Here is an 18,376-nt window from a genome sequence, read left to right as displayed (position 1 = left end):
ATAACCCAGAGGTGGATGGATCAAAACTCTCCTTTGTAAAAGATGGGCCTGTTTCTTTTGACTCTGGGCCTTTAATGAGTCAGCGACCAGCAGAGCGCCAAGAGCCTAGGCCATGAGGCAAGAGGCAGCTGAGGCAGCGGCCTGCCAGGGAGCTCCCCGGCACCTCTGGCTCCCGGGGCTGAAGGCAAGAGGCAGGCCTGCGCGAGGTGAGGGCCTCCTGACTTGTGTGGCTCTGCGCTCGGTCAGCCGGGGCGGGCCAGGCTGCAGACCCAGCGGAGGCTTGGCCAGCACGGCTGCGCTTCCCTGGTGAGGCATGAGGCAGGTCTAGAAGTTTGCCCAGGCACTGGGAAAGTGGGAGGGAGGCAGGCTTCGAGCCGGCACGTCTTGTCAGTTTCTCTCTTCCTGCTGGGGCGGAGGTGTTAGGGGAGCGACTCATGCCTGGGTGAAGGTTTTGCACTTGGGCTTGAGGATTAAGCCCAAGCCCCAGGCGTGGCTGCTCGGAGATGGGCTTTTACGGCACGGCCCCTGCAATCTTCCAGCCAGCAGGTCAACCCACTGTGTCCAAGAGGGCAGCAAAAGGGGACTTCACGGCTCCCAGCAGACCTTGAGGAGCCCACGAGGAGCACGCCTTCAGCGTCCCTGGGGAAGCATAAACCACCCTCCTTTCGATTAACAGCTGAACAGAGTGACCCATGATGCCACATTGACACCTACCAGCAGCTGGTTTGGCAGGGCCGCTGCCCAGCACCCTGCACCGCTTCCGGTCAGTGCCAGAGCTCGCAAGGCGCTAGCCTGGAGCCAGGGCCGCTCGGGGCTGCTGACGCTGAGACAGCAGCGTGGCACAGTGGAAGCCTGCTGGGCCTGTAACTCAGAAGCCGATGGATCAAAACCCTCTTCTGCTGGCACTGGGCCTCCTTCTTCTTACACTCGGCCTTCAAGCCAGGGGGCGGCTAGCACAGTGCCCAGATCCGGAGGCAGCTGACACCGGCAGCCTGCTGGGGAGCTCCCAGAAGTTGTTAAGGGACAGAGACTCCTAAATGTCCTGAGTAACAAGAGTTTAGGGTTCCCCGAGGCTGGTAAGGGGGTCACTCTCTCTGTCCTATCACCCTGGGTGTCCGGTTGCTGCGCAGCTTTGATCTAGAGCTCTGATTTCAGCAGCCCATAGCCTCACCTGGTTACTCCTTACAGGCTGGCCTTACCTCCCTTCCAGCCCCACACTCACCCCTAATTGTCCTACTGCCACCCAGAGCCACAGACGTGGAGGGGCTGAAGGAGGGAGGTGTGACTCTAGGATGGGGGCCTTCGCTAAAGATGGCTGGCAGAAAGGTGGTGCTCAGCTCTGTCAGCGACTTGCCTGGTTGCCTTGCTGACAGGGGATGTAGATATTTCTGTAAGGTGCATAAAGAAGGTATTTGGTTTCCAAGTTAATGGGAGGAATGTGCATTTGTGAGAGAGAATCTCTGTCCCTCCATCCATTGCAATGTGAGGCCCCAGTGGCCTAATGGATAAGGCAGTGGCCTCCTAAGTTAGGGATTGTGATTTCAAGACCCACCTGGGGTGAAAAGCTACTTTCTTCCTGTATATTGCACCCTTGGCCTTATTTTCACCAAGAAAACTGAGGGATGTTTGAACACAAAGTACCGGATCTTGGGAACAATCTCCCAGAAATGTCATCTTCCACACAAGAAGAGCTTTCTAGACCCCTCAGTAGCAAACAGTTAATACTAGTTTCAGAGTAGCAGCCGTGTTAGTCCGTATTCACAAAAAGAAAAGGAGTACTTGGGGCACCTTAGAGACTAACCAATTTATTTGAGTGTAAGCTTTCATGAGCTACAGCTCATTTCATCGGATGCATTCAGTGGAATAAATTTGTTAGTCTCTAAGGTGCCACAAGTCCTCCTTTTCTTTTTAGTTAATACTAGTGTTTGTCTGAGAATAGAGTACAGGGGAGTGTTTACTGAAACATCAGTGAGCGAAACGGACAAGAAAGAGCAAGGCCCTTCTGAAAGAGAAGGGAAGGGATCTGTCTGGAGACAAAGCAGCCCCTGAGATGTGAAAAGAAGAGGTTCAAATGTGTTAGGTATTAGTTTGGTATTTTCTTTAAATTTGCCAGACCAACCTATGCCCTTTGCAAGATGCAGACACTGGCTGTTTCTGACCTTTTACAAGGAGTTCATTGAGAAATATTTTCCTTAATTATGTTATGGAATATAGGGTGGGCTATGAAGACACCATTCTTCCTGCTTTCACCCTTCAAGACAATATGGCTACATGGCATGGGGCCTGTGATAAATGAAGGGGGGAGGGAGGAAGGTCCCTTTTATGGACACCCAGCCAGTCAATTAGCTACAAAATCCCTGTTAGTAGCTGTTCTCTACTTGCTTTACCTGTAAAGGGTTAAAAAAGCCCACAGGTAAAAGGAAGGGAGTGGGCACTTGACCAAAAGATCCAATGGGAAGGCTAGAACTTTTAAAATTGGGGGAAAACTTTCCCTTTGTCTGTCTGTTGTTGTTCTCTGGAGAGAGGGGACAGGGCTGGAGCTATGCTGTAAAAAGCTTTAAACCAGGTATGAAAAATCATCAAATTATACCTAGAACTACTCGTTGAACACCAGATATGTAAGTAGATCAGGAATGTCTAGGAACACGCGATTAGGTTTATTTATTTATGGCTTGTGGACACCTCTGTGCTAACCCCAGATGCCTTTGTTTTACTTGTAACCATTAAGCTGGACCCTAAGAGAGCTATTCTTGATGCTTAATTCTTCTTCTTTTTTTTTAATCTAGCAAAAAGTCTAAGTTCCAATTGTATTTTCTTCCTTGTTGTTTTTAATCAAATTTATTTTTTAAGAACAGGATTGGATTTTTGTGTTGTAAGAGGTTTGTGCACATGTTTAATTAGCTGGTGGCAACAGCTGATTTCCTTTGCTTTCTTTCTCAGCTCTTCCCCGGAGTGGGGTGGTGAAAGGGCTTGAGGGTACCCCACAGGGAGGAGTTCCCAAGTGCGCCTTCCTGGGTCTAAAGAGGTTTTTTGCATTTGGGTGGCGGCAGCATCTACCCATCCAAGGTCAGAGAGAAGCTGTAACCTTGGGAGTTTAATACAAGCCTGGAGTGGCCAGTATTAATTTTTAGAATCCTTGCGGGCCCCAACCTTCTGCACTCGAAGTGCCAGAGTGGGGAATCAGCCTTGACAGGGCCTATGCGCACCTTCCAGTCAGCTGCTGGAGAGCACAACAGCAACACCGCCGCGGATGGCAGCAGGACAGACTGGAACGCCAGCCAGATGATGGTACCAGATCTCACCAGCGGGGAGGTGGCCACCACAGCATGCCCAAGGCTGAGCCATCAAGTGTGGTGCGTGCTGCAGCGTGCCCCTACTCACTTCTGCAACTGTGTTGCCCTGTGGACACTCATATGTCTGGGTAGTATCAGATCCCTGGATTGGCTCACAGAGCAGCTCAGCTCAGCTCACGTAGCAGAGATCTGACAGAGCCCCAGGAAGGGGAGGGCGTGCACTCAGGCCCTGTAATGGGGTTCACTCACCAGGATGGCGCCTCCTGCTGTTTGTCTCGGGGATTAGGTGGCTCAGCCAGCATGCCCTCTCCTGGTGGCGCCTCGTCCATCATCATCACCGCTTGCAGACCCACCTCAGTTCAAGTACTGCAGCATCCTCTTTATGACTCGGCCATCCGGCCGTGCCATGATCTGCGCTCCTCCTTTCCAGGGCAACGGAAAGTGTGTGCGGGGGAAGCATCCCCCAGTCAGGGAGTTGGGGGAAGAGAAGAGCTGAGCCCAGGCTGGAAAAGGTGTCTGGCCTGTGAAAGAAATGCCTAAAACATTTAGGGTGAGACACTACCACTTGTAATCAGTTTTTTTAATGTATTGAGCTTAATTTGCGTGTTTGTTTTATTTGCTCAGTAATCTGCTTCAATCAGTTTGTTAACCCTTATAATCACTTAAAACCTATCCTTTGTAGTTAATAATCTTGTTTTGTTTATTAAAATCCAGTTTGTGGAATTTGTAACGGGGGAGCGGGCGCAAAAAGCTGTGTATATTTTCCTCCATATTGAAGGAGGGGGAAATTTTCATGAGCTTATGCTGTACAGATTTCTGTGCAGCGCAATACAATACAATTTTGGGTTTGCTCCCAAGAGGTGGTGTACACTTGAGTGCCGGGCAATCCCCAATCTGATTCTTCTCATGCAGGGCTGATATCAGTGTCTGTGTTTTTCTGCCACTGGGTGTGTTCCTACCTCTGTGTGTGTGTGCACGCACTGGAGGAGGCTTGAGGACCTGGCACAGCAGAACAGGGTGAGGGGCCCCAGGATGTTGGAACAAGCAGGCTCAGCAGGACCCCAGTACATCAGGTGGCACCCCGGAGCGGGGGGTAACCTGTCACAGGTGTTAACTCCTTGCAGCCCTGCAGGAACTCAATCCTCTCTCTGCAGACCCTTTTCTGCCCTGCGGCTCCCTTCTATATGAGCCTGCTGGGCTATAATTGGCTGCTCCCTATGCAGCCTCCCTTGGCTGCTTTTAACCCCTTCTTTGCTAGTGTGGAGTGAACACCCCATCACAGGCCCTGTTCCTGGACAGTTCAGATATTATTGGTCTGTTGCCCTTGTAAAGTTAACAAACAGGACTTGTTTCAAGGTCAAATCCTTCCCACATGTTCCCAGCAACAAAGTTGACCGTGTTCACAAGTCATGATCTGCCCCTAAAGTCAAAGGGCTGGTTCTTTTGTCTTCTGAAGTGTGAGAGAGAGAGAACTAGAGAGCAAGGTGACCTGAGGTGTTTTTGCCCATCTCTTTTATAGTCCCGTCACCCTTTGAAGTGGATTCATCTAATGATTACCCCTCAAAGCAGCGTTTATTCAAAGAGTAAAGACGGTGACATGGAGCCTTGTGGTGAAGGAGGTTCCATGCAGTGCTTGCTAAAATGTAAATCGATCTGCACCTGCTCCCCTTCCTGGCCAAAAATGGTCACTTGACAGGTCATTGCCAGTCAACTTTGATGACACCTGGCTGAAGGCATCAGCTTGTGCTTTGTGTTTGGGAAAGCCCTTTTCCCCCTCCCCAAACTTGTCTGGTAAACGCATACCCCTTTGTTCAGGATAGGCCTGTTTAATCATTTATGCTTAGGCAGGGCTTGCGTGATTTTGAACACGTGCTAATAACATCACAGAGGGGGATTTCATAACTATATATAATGTTGCTACATACATGTCACCATGATATTATTGACCAGAGAGCTATGGTTTTTAAATGATACTTCACAAGGCACATTGTGTACAAAGATTATTACAATAGTGTGTAGGGTGTGAATAGAGGGGTGTTTCGGTCACCATTGTATGGCTGTGTTGGAGTGTATGCACACTCCATCCCCTTTTGGGGGTGGATCAGGGTTGTGAGGGCACTGCGGTTGCAGTCTACCAGACTGTCCTTAAACTCAAGATTTAGGCACGCTAAATCCAGAGTCAACCTGGCTGTCCTTGCGTTCAGGACTGCGTGGCCTAATGGCCCGAGTCATTATGGCCACCCTTTGGTTCAGGGCTGCAAGGCCTAATGGCCAGATCCAGGGGCCACTTCCAAAGGGGGGGTAGCCGCCGGAGTAAGGGGACCTGGGCCCACCTGACTCCACTCCTGTCCCAGCCCAAGGCCCTCTCAGATTGAGTGCGTTCGCAACCCAGCCAGCTGGTATCCTACTGCAACATGCTGACCTTACACGAGTATGAGATATTGCTCACTCCGCCTGCCTGGGCCACTTCCCACGTTGTTTCCTGAAGCTGTAGCCCATATATCGTTGGGGTCGCCGAGTTCCCTGGCACTGGCAGCGCCATGGAACTTTGACTCCCACCAATTGACTGTAGGTAGCAGGTTTCCAGTCTGGTCCCTGGGATCTGTGGTTCCTACAGCCAGGGACTGTAGCAGCTCCTGGCCTGGAGCCTCCACCAAGCATGCTTCTTCCTCAGTGGTCAGCCCAGACTGAGCCAAGCTGTTCTCCTTTATACTTACACAGCAGTTGGAGCGTGCCCAGCAGGGTCTGAGGGGTGGGATTGCCTACAGCCACAGCGTGGAATTAACCCTTTCTCACCTAGTGCGCGATATGCACGCCCCACCATGGACTGTAATATTTGATGTTATTATTATACCCCTCCCATGCATCGGCTGAAGTATAGGCGGCACAGAGGCTTCTTCTGGGTCTCCTTTCTCCTGGCACTGAGCCTTTTATGGATCTTACGGTGGGCAAGAAGTAGGACTTTCTGCAAGGGTAATTAACAGCCAGAAGGGCCTGGCTTCGTAGGGTACTCGTCACACCAGCGCCTAAGGGTTACCTGATGAGTCTCTCAGGGAAACCTCTCCTGTTTTTCCTGATTCTACCACAGGATTCCTTTCCTCCTTGGGAAAGGACTGTGAATGAAGGGATGCTGGTAAAATACCGGTTGACACAGACAGGGTAGCCAGATCCATGAAGGATCCCAACAAGCTCCCACATAATGTAACCAGATGCCCCAAAGTCACTGGGTAAGGAACCACTGGATGTTTCTTCTCCCAAAATATAACTGTTCTGCCAGGTGGAGCCAGCAGCAATAAGGGCCGGGTTCAGTCTCTAGAGGTTCCTTTTCAACAATACAACACAAAATCAGCTTGAGCCCCCACCCAGTGACCTGGGACAAGTACACACCACGCCCAGGACTCCTCTAAGAGGCAATACTTCCCCTCTCGCAAGCACAGAGTCTGAGTGTAGCAAAAACTTTTAATAAAAGGAAGGAATTAACTCCAGCATTAATTTGGGAAAACACCTCAACTAGGGTTCATAAACACAAACCATGAGCAAAAGACCCACCCCCAGGTAAGCTGGGCAGTGTCCTTTTCCCATCAGGGCCTTAAATCCAGCAACCCAAAAGTTCCTTTAACTTGCCTGTCCCTTCTCTGTACCCCACTCAGAGTTTCTGTCCTTGGCCAGTGCAGCCCCAGAGTTCAGAGGTTCATCCAGAGTTTACCTCCCACCCTGTGTGGAAGGCGGGGGGTGGGGGTAAGGAAGCACCTTACACACTGGGCACTCGCTCATTACACCAACAGCTGATTGCCATGCCTCTGCAGGGCTCTGCTGGCCACTTTGCCATGCCTCCCTCCAGGGCAGCCACCCTGCTAGCTGCTGGTCCCTCCTCTCCACCAGCCACCCACTCACCAAGATGTCTTCAGGGCCCCCACCCTTAACACAGCACTGAATAATTTCAGCTGTTAGTGGGGGGAGCCTCATGGCTGGTGCACACAGAGCAGTCTCTTGCAATAGAGACACTGTCCCAAAGTAGAGCTAATACTTAGATCTAGGTACTAGTGATTTCAGCTTTCCATTGAGTCTAAATTAGCTCTTTTATTATAGCATGGAGAGCCCCACACCACCAAGGACAAGCACCTGTCATCTCCCCTCTCCCCCGCCAACTCATTGGGCTTTGGAACCCATGTCCCCTGCCTAGCGAGGGCCATTCAGTTGAGGTTTAGTCCCTCCATTGGGGTATGCCAGGTACAGTTCTGCTGCCCTCGGTTCACACAAGGATAACTTTTATTACTCCTGCCCCAATAACAAGGCATCCAACACCAGCCACAAGTGACCATTTGGGCAAGCAATCCCACCATGCTGAGCACCTAGGCAGGGTGGGTGTGTCCATCGGAAATCTTTTTCCAGAGCTCACCACTAGGTGTCAGGGGAGAGCTCATTCAGACTCCGCTCACACTGGTAAGACACAGGCAGGGCATAGAATCAGAGACTCTCAGGGTTGGAAGGGACCTCAGGACGTCATCTCATCCCACCCCCTGCTCAAAGCAGGGCCAATCCCCAATTTTTGCCCCGATCCCTAAATGGCCCCCTCCAGGATTGAACTCACAACCCTGGGTTTAGCAGGCCAATGCTCAAACCACTGAGCTATCCCTCCCCCCTTAAGAAATCTGGTGCTCCAGGTGAGGTAGTCATGAAGGGGCCCAACCACCTCCCACATAATGTTGCCAGATGCCCCAAAGTCACTGGGTAAGGAACCGCTGGATGTTTCTTCTCCCTTCCCTCATACCTGGGCAAATCATGCAAAATTCCAAGGGCAGAGGAGGCCAAGGCACAAGCCCCTAAGCGGTGACTGGCCTAATGCCTCTAGCTTGCCCAGGCCGATGCAAAAGTGCGTTCTGTCACCACCCTCTGTCATGCCGGGGCGGGGGGAGGGGGAGGAGGAGAGGGCAGAGGGAAGCCTAGGCATAGGTCAGTGGTAGAAGGAAAACTGCCTGCCAGGACAGCAAGGGGAACTGCAAAAAATGAGACACTGTTTCTGCCCAGTTTCGATGGGGGCCCTTTTGCGTGCCAGGCAAACAAGGTAATCACTAAAACACAGAAATGCTACTGGGCTCTTCTGCCGCTCCCCTGAAATTCCATCCCCGGGGGTGGCTCTTGCCCTGACACGCACGGATGGGCTAACCTGGACAGAGTGGGGGCCGCAGCAGCCAACAGCTGCCCTTGATAGCTCAGCTGGTAGAGCGGAGGACTGTAGTGGCAGGCGCTCAGCAAGATATCCTTAGGAGGCCGGTTTGACTGTGGCTCGAAGGTGAGCTTCTTTTTCTGCCCCTTCCTGAGGAAGAGCAAGCGAAGAGAGGATGGGCATCTTGGCACAGCAGAGAGTCAGGCAACATCCTTTCATGGAGCAACTCTCACCAGCTCAGAAGACATGGGGCACAGCTTTAACCCCAAGAAAAACCCGCAGTGACAAAGGGCCCTACTGAAGCCCAGGATTGAACCAGGGCCCTTGAGATCTTCAGTCTAATGCTCTCCCAACTGAGCTACTTTGGCGGCTGCTGAATGCCCGCTGGGCCGGCCGCATCTCTCTCGGGGATGTTTTTGACAGCCGTAGCATGCAAGAAGGAAGCTATTGCAAGTGGCCCAGCAAGACAAGATTAGTTTTGCCTGATTCCCTCAGCTTGACTTGCTTCTTTGCCCCATTCCTGCCTTAGTACCCGGGTTGACCTGGTGGCCAAATGGGACTGTGGCCCATTGGTGGCAGGGAAGAAGGTGGGTGGCACGACCCTGGCAGCAAGAGGGTCTGGCACAAGCCTCGCAGAGGTGACTGGCCTAACACCTCCAGCTTGCCCAGGCTCATGGCAAGGCCATTCTGTCATCACCCCCTGTCGTGCGGGCAGCGGAGGGAATCCCAGGCATGGTCAGTGGCAGAAGGAGAAATGCCCTCCAGGACAGCGTGGGGAGCCGCAAAATCCGAGATGCTGTGTTTGTGCCTGGTGTCGGTCGGGGGCTGTTCTGCGTGCGAGGCAAACGTGGTAACCACAATGACACAGAAACTCTACTGGGCTCTTCTGCAGGGCCGGCCTTTGGGGTGGGCCGTACGTGCCCCTGCCCAGGTCAGCCCGTCGAAGGGGGCGCCGTGCATTGGATTCCCACCAGACCTGCTGCCCAGAGCCAGCTGGGTTGACGGAGACAGCGCACTCACTAAGGCACACACACACACACTCTCCTCAACACAACACACACTGTCACACACTCCAGTCAACACACACACACTCACACACACACCTTCACACAGTCCCCCCAATATACACACCAGGGCTCCCTGCATCCAGGTCACTTCCCCACCTGGGCTGGGCTGAGACATCAGGAACTGCTGCTCTCCTGCCCTCCCCTTACGCAACCGGCAGGGAAAGTGACCTGGATGCAGGGAGCCCTGACAGCTCCTTGCTCCCCCCTCACAGGCTCAGCCCCCTAGGGTGCGGGGGGCGGAGGAGCAGCAGTCCAGTGGGGGAGCAAGAGCAGTGCCAGCTGCTTTGTGCATCCAGGTCAGTTTCCCCATGTGGGTGCAGGAGGGAGGTGCAGGGTTAGGGGCAAAGGGGGCACAGGGCAGGGGGTAGGGGCTCAGGAGGGAAGGACAGGGAGTAGGAGTGAATGGGTGCAGGGATTGGGGCACAGGAGGGGGCAGGTGTTGGGGCTCAAGAGGGAGGGGCAGGGGTTGGGGCGAAGGGGGCACAGTGCAGGGGTTAGGGGCTCAGGAGGGAGGTTCAGGGGGTGAAGGGGTGCAGGGAGCGGGGCACAGGAGAGGAGACCATCAAACACTCCAACCTGTCAGCTTTCTAGGAGCACACCCAGCACCGATGATTTGTAATGAAAGCAAAACACGTTTAACAAAAGAGCTTGGATTCACTGATACCAAATGTAACCTTCTGCCAGCAGCAAGGGCCAGGTTCAAAAGCCAGGGGCTCCCCTTAATACAAAACAGGACTGGCTTGAGCCCCCACCCAGTAATCTGGGAAAAGTAAACACCCCCCGGGTGACAATAAGAGACAACATGTTCCCACTCGCAAGCCCCGAGTCTGTGTATAGAGCAGAAAACTTGTAATGAAAAGGAACCCGACGCGTCCTTTTCCTCCGTTTCTCACCTTCCGCTGTGAAAACCCAGCAAACCAATGTTTCTGTAACCACTCCCTCTCCCTCCACGGCGCCCCGCGCACAGGTGCGGTCCTTGCTCAGAAGTGCCTTCATGGGAGTTCACCTCCCACCCAAGGGCAGGGCAGGGGGAGGCATCCAGCAATGCCTCCGCTGCGGCCGTTCACTCTGCGGCCAGGCCTTTGCTCCTCGGCCACTGCTAGTTCTCTCCCAGGGCTGGCCGTACCATGAGCAAAGAAACCCAGGTGCCAGACTGCGGGGGGCACAAGGACCCAGAGTGTAGAAAACGGTGTCTGCTGCTGGTGCATCTGTATCCTCTCTGCTCGAGAGGCACAGAGATGGGGGAGTGCTGGGCTGGAGGGAGGAGGGCACAAGAGACAGAACAGGCAGGCAGGAGAAAAGGGGAGCGGGAATAACAGAAAGCAGCAGGAGCTGCAGGGAGAGAGAGGAGGAGGAACCTCTTATGTCCCTCTCTAGCACCCCAGGAGCCTGGAGTGATGAGCCCCAGCTTCTCAGGGAGCTTCCTGTGTCCTGCTGCTTCCCTGAACCCACTTGAGGAGAGCAGGCTGTCAACTGGAGTAGTAGGAGCCAGTTAGGCCCTAAGACACTGATATCTTCCCTCACTCAGGCCCTGCTACCAGCCTGCTTATTTCTCCCCTTCAGCTGAGTGTTGAGAGCCACTCTAGCTGGCACAGAACAGCAGCCATGAGTGAAAGAAGAAAACGCCCCTCTGGGGCAGCATTCAGAAAAAGAAAGAAAGCAAAGGAAGCTTTTCTACCTAAGCAGGAAGGAGCTCTCCTGAGATACATTGACACAAATGTTCACGGTGAGCCTTCCGGCCCTAGTGAGGATGTGAGTGGTGAGGAGATGCCTGATCTTCCAGTCAGTCAGAGTGCAGGTGACCTGGCAGCTGCTGCAGCATCCATATCTCCATCTCAAGTGGATGTAACCATGCACATTCCTGAAGAAAAGTGTAGATCAGAGAAGAGTGTGGTGGAGGCGCAAGAAACAGCTGCTGCTGAGTTTAGTTCCTTGAGCCCAGATGATCCAGGACTGTGGACCCACTTGAGCAGTAGCCTGAGGGACCTCCTTCTACTGCATGGGCCACAGCAAGTGAAAAACTTCATGTTCCCCAAAGACAATGAAAATAGAAGTTTCCATCCAACACATTACTGGCGTGAAATCCCCAATGGTGACAAAGTGGAGAGGCCATGGCTTATGTACTCAGAAACCCAGAATGCTGCATACTGGTTTTGTTGCAAACTCTGCCAGTCTAATGTTCCAGCCACATTGGGTTCCACAGGAACAAAGGACTGGAAAAATATGGCTAGAAATCTGGCATGCCATGAGAAGGCAGCAAATCACCAGAGAGCATTCCACAGGTGGAAAGAGCTGGAGATGAGACTAAGGTTAAAGGCCACCATGGATGATCAGCATCAAGAGAAGATTGCGTCAGTCTCTTTACTGGCAAAATGTTCTGAAAAGGCTCATTGCCATTGTGACAATGCTTGCAGCCCAAAACCTAGCCCTGCGTGGCACTGCAGATCAGCTGTATGTGCCAAACCATGGAAACTTCCTTAAAATTGTGGAGCTGATGGCGGAGTTTGATGCTGTACTCCAGGAGCATCTAAGAAGAGTCACCACCCAAGAAGATAGATGATGCCATAATTGCCGTTATGCAGGATACTGCTATGAGAGGAACTGTTCGTGGGAGAACAGTGGCAGAGGGAAATGGAATCACCAGAAACATACATAACTTCACATTTCTGTGTGGCTTAGTGCTGTGGCATGACATACTGTTTGAAATAAATGTTGTAAGCAAGAGACTCCAAGGTGTTGACCTTGATATATCTGGAGCAATGGAACAACTGGACAAAGCAAAGTCACACCTACAGTCTTACCAGTCAGATGGGGGATTTCAAAACGTTCTGAAGAGTGCACAGAAGTTGGCAGAGGAACTTCACACTGAAGCTATTTTCCCACCCATTCAAGAATACAAGAGTCACCAAAGAAGAAGACTTTTTGATTACGAGGCACGGGATAATCCCATAAGAGACCCCAAACAACTATTCAAAGTTGAATTCTTTAACCAGGTACTAGATTGTGCAATACAGTCAGCTGAAGAACGTTTCATGCAGCTCAAGGAACACAGCAGTATATTTGGGATGTTGTGTGATATTCCAAAACTCCTCACTATACCTGAAGAAGACCTACAGCAGCAATGCAGGGCACTAGAGACACATGATGACATTCGCGATATTGATGCGAGTGATTTAGGTGATGAACTGAAAGCCCTTTCAAGATACATTTCAGCAGGATCAACTCCAAAGGCTGTTCTGGAATATATGTGCACAAATAAGATGACCACCTCTTTCCAAATGCTTTTGTTGCTCTGCGCGTATTTCTAACACTTCCTGTAACAGTTGCCAGTGGAGAACGCAGCTTCTCCAAGCTGAAGTTAATAAAAACACATCTACGCTCCACAATGACACAGGAGAGGCTGGTTGGCCTTGCAACAATCTCAATAGAGCATGAGCTGGCCCAGACTGTGGACCTTCAGCAAGAAGCAGTTCAAATCTTTGCAACCAGGAAGGCACGGAAAGCACCACTTTGATTATCCAAACAGATACAAATGCCAGTGTTTACTGTGCAGACAAGAAACGTGACATTTGCTGTTTAGGCTTTTGAAAGTGAAGAGTTTTGAACAAGGCATTTTAAGTTGTTAGTTCTGTTTTATTGGGGTAGGTAGCAGAGCCGTACCATGAGAGGAGTAGAACGGGAAGAAGGCAGAATGGCGACTTCAAAGTTTTGGCTCAAGCAAGGGGGCATGGGGGGCGTCATTTGAACTCCCTGCCTCAGGTACCAAAATGTTGTGGGCCGGCCCTGCTGCTTGCTACTCCCACAACATCATGTTCTGAGGCTCTGCCACTTAACCCAACTCCTAGTGATTTTAGCAGATAGTGGGGAACCTCACAGCCAATGCAGCCTCTGTGTTGTCTTTCACTGTCCCCACACAAGACCTGACTCTTGGTGCCTAGACTGGCTCAGCAGTGATGCCATAGCTAGGAATCACCAACCAGAAACAAGGACTCTCATAGAATCATAGAATATCAGGGTTGGAAGGGACCTCAGGAGGTCATCTAGTCCAACCCCCTGCTCAAAGCAGGACCGATCCCCAACTAAATCATCCCAGCCAGGGCTTTGTCAAGCCTGACCTTAAAAACCTCGAAGGAAGGAGATTCCACCACCTCTCTAGGTAACCCATTCCAGTGTTTCACCACCCTCCGAGTGAAAAAGTTTTTCCTAATATCCAACCTAAACCTCCCCCACTGCAGCCTGAGACCATTACTCCTCGTTCTGTCATCTGCTACCACTGAGAACAGTCTAGATCCATCTGCTTTGGAACCCCCTTTCTGGTAGTTGAAAGCAGCTATCAAATCCCCCCTCATTCTTCTCTTCCTCAGACTAAACAATCCCAGTTCCCTCAGCCTCTCCTCATAAGTCGTGTGTTCCAGTCCCCTAATCATTTTTGTTGCCCTCCGCTGGACTCTTTCCAATTTTTTCACATCCTCTTTGTCGTGTGGGGCCCAAAACTGGACACAGTACTCCAGATGAGGCCTCACCAATGTCGAATAGAGGGGAATGATCATGTCCCTGGATCTGCTGGCAATGCCCCTACATATACATCCCAAAATGCCATTGGCCTTCTTGGCAACAAGGGCACACTGTTGACTCATATCCAGCTTCTCATCCACTGTAACCCCTAGGTCCTTTTCTGCAGAACTGCTGCTGAGCCATTCGGTCCCTAGTCTGTAACGGTGCATTGGGTTCTTCCGTCCTAAGTGCAGGACTCTGCACTTGTCCTTGTTGAACCTCATCAGATTTCTTTTGGCCCAATCCTCTAATTTGTCTAGGGCCCTCTGTATCCTATCCCTACCCTCCAATTGAATCTACTCTCAATTGAATCTAATCAGCTCTGTGATTAAATGCTAGAGAGGAGACGGTCAAAGGATGTTTAGGACTCTTGGGGAGCATCCACACCCCCACGTAGGGACACCTGTCCCCACGCACTCTCATCTTCCCTGGGGAGCCAGAGGCACCCAGTCCAGAACAAGGCAGAACCCAGTTGTTTGGACAGTTTCCTGGTCCTGCTGATGGCTTAAGGAGGGCCAGCAGGCCAATCAGCTGCTCTTGGACTCTGCCAGGAGGACTCCAGGGTGGAGTCTCAAACTGGGGCTGGGCTTCATGTGTCCCAGGTAAGCAAACATCAGCTGGTTGCCAGAGGAAGGACTGGAGCCTAGCTATTTCTATTAACCATACGGATCCAGTTTTCAGACCCATGGGTTATTGTGACATCCCCAGGATACAACCTGGGCTGTGGAATTACTGTGTCCCCTTAACTCTCCAGCCAAGGCTGTCTCCTTCACTGCTACGCTACTGACAAGTAGCCCCTCCAGGCTTTGTTCTCGCACAGCCATCAGCACGTAGAGGCATACCCAGCTAAGTTGCATGAACGCTCTCCCAAGCCACTCATGAACTGTATATAGGGAGACACCAGCAATTGCCCCCAACCTTGAACCCCAGAATGTGCATCATACACTGCTCAAGACCCCCTGATCAGAGTAAGCTCATTAATTACTTCATCATACCACCAAAAGGTACAAATATGCAGCAGCCTTTTAAACCTGAGTAGATTCGCCAAACTTCAATCAAAAACACACCAGCTTCGCTGAAACATTAAAATGAGTTTATTACCTATCAAAGCTCGATTTTCAGTGATTTATACATGGTGTTGGCACAGGAGTTCAGAATGGGTTACAGAAAGAAATAAAAGATAGAATCACAGTCTAATTCCTAAATGTTATCAAGCTAAGTCAAATTGGAAGTAATAAGGTTTCTCTTACCCAGCAACCTACAGCAGTCTGTGCTTACTGGAAAGCTTTTCCAGTTCGGACCACTTCCCCCAGTTCAAAGGTTTCTTTGTCTTTCAAACAACCTTGTTGCCTTCAGCGCAGGTGTAGGAGGAGAGGTGAGGTGGTGATGTCATTGCCCCTTATTTTGTCCTCTCCTCCAGGTGCTGGAAGGATCCTTGCTGCGTCATGGGGGCTCGGCAGCCTCATGATGACATGCTCGAGCGACTGTCTTTCGTGTGAATTGTAAACCTCTTGTTTACAACTCCCCTGCTGGTGAACGGCTGGTGATGGTGGCGTAACCCCTGGCTGGATGTTGGTCACCCCTTTGTTGTCACTACAGAGCTAGTCTGTGGGCATTTCTCAGACTCACAACATGTTTCAGTAACAAAGTAAGAGCAAAACTTCATGTGCAGTGATGTTACGAACATTTTAGCAGGACAGTGATGCTCAACAGACTGCCTTGCCCAGTGATACCTCACACGGCACACTTTGTACAGAACAGATCATAATCCTCTACCGGTGGTGAATATGGGGCTGCTATGTTGAGATACAGTGGGTCACAGATATGACATCATTCCCTCCCCTATGGGTGCACCCTGCTTTCATAGATGACATAGATTCTGCTTTCTGAGATGTTCCTGTGGAAGCCCTGAATGAGCATGGAAGCATAAATATTTTCCTTTGGCTCCCAAGTGCATTCCTTTGGGTCACAACCTTCCCAATTGATCAGGTACCATAAATTGCCCCCTTTGATCTTACAGTCGAGGATTTCATGTACAATGTATTCCTCTTGACCCTGTACCAGTGGGGGTGGTGACTGGACTCTAAGGGGAAATGCATTGTCAGTAGAGCTGTCGATTAATCTCAGTTAACTCACGAGATTCACTCAAAAAATTAATTGCGATTAATCACACTGTTAAACAATAGAATACCAATTGAAATTTATTAAATATTTTGGATGTTTTTCTACATTTTCATATATATCTTGTATTCTGTTTTGTAATTGAAATCAAACTGTATATTTTGATTACAAATATTTGCACTGTAAAAATGATAAACAGAAGAAATAATATTTTTCAATTCACCTCATACAAGTACTGTAGTGTGATCTTTGCCCTGAAAGTGCAACTTACAAATGTAGATTTTTTTTTTTGGTTACATAACTACAGTCAGAAACAAAACAATGTAAAACTTCAGAGGCTACAAGTCCACTCAGTCCTGCTTCTTGTTCAGCCATTCGCTCAGACAAACAAGTTTGTTTACATTTACAGGAGATAATGCTGCCCTCTTCTCATTTACAATGTCCCCCGAAAGTGAGAACAGGCATTTGCATGGCATTTTTGTAGCCAGCATTGCCAAGGTATTTACATGCCAGATATGCTAAACATTCATATGCCTCTTCATGCTTCGGCCACCATTCCAGAGGACATGCTTCCATGCTGATGACGCTCATTAAAAAAATAATGCATTAATTAAATTTGTGACTGAACTCCTTGGGGGAGAATGGTATGTCCCCTGCTCTGTTTTACTCACATTCTGCCATATATTTCGTGTTCTAGCAGTCTCGGATGATGACCCAGCACATGTTCATTTTAAGAACACTTTCTCTGCAAATTTCGCAAAACGCAAAGAAGGTACCAATGTGAAATTTCTAAAGATCATTACAGCACTCGACCCAAGGTTTAAGAATCTGAAGTGCCTTCCAAAATCTGAGATGGGGACGAGATAGGGAGCATGCTTTCAGAAGTCTTAAAAGAGCAACACTCTGATGCGGAAACTACAGAACCCGAGCCACCAAAAAAGAAAATCAACCTTCTGATGGTGGCATCTGATTCAGATAATGAAAATAAACATGCGTCAGTCCTCACTGCTTTGGATGGTTTTTGAGCAAAACCTATCATCAACATTGGACGCATGTCCCCTGGAATGGTGATTGAAGCATGCGCATCTGGCACGTAAATATCTTGCGATGCCAGCTACAACAATGCTATGAGAACACCTGTTCTCACTTTCAGGTGACATTGTAAATAAGAAGCGGGCAAGTCCAGGGCTTGCGTGTTCCATCACAGAGCCCAAAGAAATGGCTTCCCATGGCTGATATGAGTGTGACAGTTTGGACCCCCGTTCTGGGATGCCACCTGATGTACTGGGGTTTCACGGAGCCCCCCATGCTCCATCAGCCTGGATTCCCTCTCCCTGATTTGCTGAATTAGGCTCTCCGGCCTCTTGCAGTGCACACACACAGGTAGGGCCACACCCAGCTGCAGACACAGACTGAAGTCAGCTCAGTGTGAGAGGATTCATTCAGCACTCACGTGCCCACCCCCTTTGGGGAATAAACCCAAAACAATACAGTCTTGTGCAGTATAGAAAGATCTACACAGCGCAAGCTCATAAAAATTTGCCCATTCCCTCAATGTGAAGAGAGATATGCACAACTTCTTGTCCCCACCCCCAGTTAGAAATTGCACAAACTGGGTTTAGTAATAAACCAAACAAATTTATTAACTATAAAAGGCAGATTTTAAGTGATTATAAGGGATAACAAACAAAATAAAGCAGATTACTGAGCAAATAAAACAAAACACGCATATTAAGCTTAAGATCTTAAAGAGACTAGTTTCAAGAAGTAATTTCTCCCCCTAAATGTTATTTTAGGCAAGTTGTAGAGTTTCTGTGGCTTAGAGTTCCAGTTATTTCTTCTTACAGAGTGGACCCCTGTCTCAGTCTGGACTCACCCCTGCCTTTCCCCTCAGGTTAGTTCCTTTGTCCCTTCAGGTACTTTCACCAGTCCTTCTTCTTGGGTAGGCAATGGAGGAGAGTCCAGATCAATCCCCTCCCCAGCCTTAAAAAGGATTTACCTAAGGCAGGAAACCTTTGTTTGATCCCCATCCCACTAAAGAGGAAAAGTACCAGTAGTGTCCAAGGTGGTATATTCCATCAGTGACATTATCACCTGACCTTGTAGTGTCGCAGCTATGTCCCAGGACACCTCTCAGGAAGGAGAGAGATTAGTATCTTCACAGTCTTGTTGTT

The 18,376-nt window shown here is 50.1% G+C and overlaps 1 non-coding gene across 1 annotated transcript; it reads right to left on the bottom strand.

The window, feature by feature from the left end:
* Positions 1 to 8,750: 8,750 nt before the first annotated feature.
* Positions 8,751 to 8,828, bottom strand: TRNAF-GAA. The gene has a single exon. It is a non-coding gene; the product is annotated as a tRNA-Phe (tRNA).
* Positions 8,829 to 18,376: the final 9,548 nt, after the last annotated feature.

This window comes from Chelonia mydas, chromosome 12, assembly GCF_015237465.2.
Source record: "Chelonia mydas isolate rCheMyd1 chromosome 12, rCheMyd1.pri.v2, whole genome shotgun sequence".
Taxonomy (NCBI): domain Eukaryota; kingdom Metazoa; phylum Chordata; order Testudines; family Cheloniidae; genus Chelonia; species Chelonia mydas.
This window is presented reverse-complemented; position numbering and strand designations above follow the sequence as displayed.